This window comes from Rattus norvegicus, chromosome 4 (assembly GCF_021556685.1).
Source record: "Rattus norvegicus strain SHRSP/BbbUtx chromosome 4, alternate assembly SHRSP_T2T, whole genome shotgun sequence".
Classification (NCBI taxonomy): Eukaryota; Metazoa; Chordata; class Mammalia; order Rodentia; family Muridae; genus Rattus; species Rattus norvegicus.
In genome coordinates this window covers 142,033,899-142,037,671 of record NC_141537.1, presented here as the reverse complement: position 1 = coordinate 142,037,671, position 3,773 = coordinate 142,033,899, and the positions used below count along the sequence as shown (strand labels likewise).

Below are 3,773 nucleotides of genomic sequence, written 5' to 3'. Positions count from 1 at the left end.
TGTGTCCTGAGCAAGTTTTGTCAAGTGTAAGAGGAGGACTGTCCCAGCGTGTTGGGAAATCCAAGAATAGATTTCAGAGCACCCTCACATGCTCTTTGCTTATGGCTGGCAAAATCCTTAGTAGTTGGCAAATTCTGCATGATGACGGTGGAGAAAGTGGGTCACATGAACGAGGTGTTTGCTCAGCACTGGCAGAATACAGGATGTCCTTTCTTCTTTGTGACATTTGAATCAGGTTGCGCACCACTAATCAGAATATACTGAAATGTGGAAATTCTCTCAAATTCAAAACTCCCCTGAGCATGACCACACTGCCTTAGATGGAGCATTCTGTAACTTGCCTCCAGTGAAAGGCCATGGTCAAAACGCAGGTGCACTAAAAACATTTGCAAGACTAACTTTATATGGAAAGTATATATGAGATAGAAGTTAATTTTGTGTCTAGTCTTGGATTCCATACCCAGTATATCTCATCCTGGGTAAGTATGCCACACTGAGTTGGGACATTCTTTATGCCACATAAAAAGTGTGACAGTGCATGAGTGTGACAATGCATGCAGGTAACCCTTGCTGTGTGGCGAGGACAGGGGGATTCCAGGGCCTTTTTGGCCAGCTGGTCTAGTCGAATTTTGTGAGACTCTGTTTCAAAATATAGGATGGATACCAATAGACTTTGGTACTTGTGTCAACTTATGGCAGCCATCTGTGTGACCTGCATGGACACATATGAGTATGTACACACACACACACACACACACACACACACACACACACACACACACACACACACACCACACACGTATAAACACACAATTAAAAAAGTTTATCTATATTCCTTAATCCAACTTTCTCTCTGGTTCCTGTTTTCCAAGAGATTCACCTTCAAATTACGCATAGCAGAGCTTCTCAGAATGTAGTAATGGGAACTTGTTAGAACTGGAAATATTTAGGCCCCACTGCAGATGTTTTGAGACTAGAGGTCTGAACAATCTGAGTTTTAACAAGATCTCCAGCTGATGCTAGTGGCCATTGACATGTCAGAAGCACTGATAGGGTGCATTTTTCTACTCCAGAGTTGAAAAGCATTTTCCGTGAGGTACCAGAAAGTGAACATTTTAAGTTTTATAGCTCATTCTGTTTGTATCGTGTGCCTCAGTTTTACAATTACAGTATGGAAGCAGCCTTTGACAACAGGTAAACAAATGAGCATGGCTGTGTTCCAATTAAACTGTGTTGGCTGACAGGTGGTGAGCAGAGTCCATCCGATGATCAGTTTGCCAGCCAGTGCTGCACTCCAGTCTCTGTTCTTCCACATCACAAAACCCAGGCATTTGATCCATTCTTATTGGAAACCTGTGGTTGCCATTGTTTTAGCCCCTTTGACTGTAGGACTTTTATTTTTCTTTACACGCTGTGTTGCTGGGGCCCAATGTTTTCACTGCACAGGAGAACATCAAAGTTTGTCATTTCTTACAGACTTGAGTACAAAACAACCTTATGTAAATTAAAAGGATGAATACACTTGCAGGCCTGTCAGTGCAAATGTTCCCAGCTTAAGGCAAACAACAACCCATGGTGGTCCGGAAGGAAAATAAAACAGAATGGAAACTAGATTCTAAGACTCGGACTTTCCCACCCAGTTAGACCAGCAAGACAGAAGTGGTGATTGGTTCAGGAACCCTTGCCAACTTTGGGAAATCCTGGAAGTCTTCTGTTGGTTAATACCCTGCACAGATCGCTGTTCACACATATCTACCAGACTAGGGATTTTTCTTCTACAGCAAGTTCTCCCCAGCCTATGTGAACCACATAGACTAAGAACTAAATCAAGATATGCACAGGGCATTAAACATGTACCAAGGGAACAATTAACTTGAATACAAGGTTGCAAATAGGCAACAGGTTCTACTATCCAGTGCTGATATCAGATATAAGCTTTAAGGAAGAATTTCTTTTCAAAGGCTCATTTCAGTTTTATGAGGCAAGCATGAGATGTCTACATTTGCCAGGGCAAATCGATGCTTCAGAATCAACCTATGTAACAGATGCCTGACACCTGCTCAATCCATCCATAAGCCTTTGCGGTGGACAGTGAAGGGGCCTGACTCGTCAGAAGGTAAGGCCAGGATGGAGCCGCCAATCCAGACTGAGTACTTGCCCTCACAGGGAACCATGATCTTGATTTTCATTGTGCTGCATGCTTGGGTTGTGATCTGCACCCTGTCAGCCCGGATACATGGTAGTAATACCAGACAGTACTATATTGGCATACAGGTCCTTGTGATGTCCACATCACACTTCATGATGGAGTTGAAGGTGGTCTCATGGATGCCATAGGGCTATGTCCACAAGGAAGGCTGGGAGAGAACCTCTGGAAAACAGAACCACTCATTGCCTTTGGCAATCACCTGCCCATCAGGTAGCTCATAGCCCTTCTCCAAGGAGAAGGAAGATGCAGCAATAGACATTTCTTGCCCAAAATCCAGGTCAACACAGCACAACTTCTTAATGTCACATCAGCAATGGAAGTGAAGCTGTAGTCAGGATCTTTATGAGGTAGTCTGTTAAGTTCTGGCCAGCCAGGTCCACATGCAAGACGGCACGGGGAAGGGCATAGCTCTCATAGATGGGCACTAGGTGTGATCCCATGACCAGAGTCCACGACAATACCAGTGGTGCACCCAGATGCATACAAGGACAGCAATACCTGTATGACCATGCACATGGCTGGGATATTGAAGGTTTCAAATATCTGTATCATCTTCTGTTAGATTTGAAGTTCAGAGGGAGCCTTGATCAGAACCACCAGGTGTTTCTCAGGGGCCACACACAGTTTATTGTAGAAGGTATTGTAGCAGTTCTTCTCCAGGTCTTCCCAGTTGGTGACAATGCCACACGTGTTAGGATACTTCAGGCTCAGGATATCCCTCTTGCTCTGGGCCTTGTCAGCTATGTAGGAGTCTTTCTAGCCTAGGCCTACCATGAGGCCCTGGTATAGGGGCTCTGGATGATAGAAGGAAACACAGTCTTGGGTGCATCACTGCTAAGAAAGCCAGATTTGGACATGCCAGAGCCATTGTCAAAGATGAGAGGGGCAGTTTCTTCTTCCATTGCAATCAGTGAAGCATGGGATGGCAGAGCAGCCAAAAGACACGCAGGGTAATCAGTTGGCAGAGTGAGCATTTTAGGCTTTCTTAACACTTCTCATGGAAGTCTTTCTTGGCAAATACTACTTCTTTTCACAATTTTTTTTTCAGTGCAGATGTCAGATAATTTTCATGCTTTACAAAGGTTTCTTGTACTTACATTGAAATTCTGTGTCTAGCATTTGTTTGTGCTAGCAAATTGTGCTGGCAGCTCGGCATGTGCTTTCAGTCATTTTCCCCCACTCTTTAGCACCTTTAAGGGCTGCAGGTTTTCTTTACTCCGCAGGATCTTTTTACATTGTTGTGTTTTCTAGGCCTTAAAGGAGGTATTAATATTGATTATATTAATTTGCCAAGGTTGCCAAAGAAAAGTACTCCACACCAGATGGGTTGAAAGGAAGAGAAATTTGCAGCAAAATTACAGAGGCCAGGACTTCAAAATTAGAGTGTCTGACAAGTCACGATCTTTCTGGTAGCTTTTTCCTTTCACCATTTTTTTAAAGCTTATATTTAACTAACAAATAAAAATTGTATATATTAGCCAGGCATAATGGCATACTCCTTTGATCCCAGCAGTTGAGAGGCAGAGGCAGAGGCAGGTAGATCTCCGAGTTCAAGCCTAGCCTG

The 3,773-nt window shown here is 43.7% G+C and overlaps 1 pseudogene; it reads right to left on the bottom strand.

The window, feature by feature from the left end:
- Positions 1 to 2,060: 2,060 nt before the first annotated feature.
- Positions 2,061 to 3,123, bottom strand: Actg1-ps3 (actin, gamma 1, pseudogene 3; annotated as a pseudogene).
- Between the last annotated feature and the right edge of the window lie 650 nt (positions 3,124 to 3,773).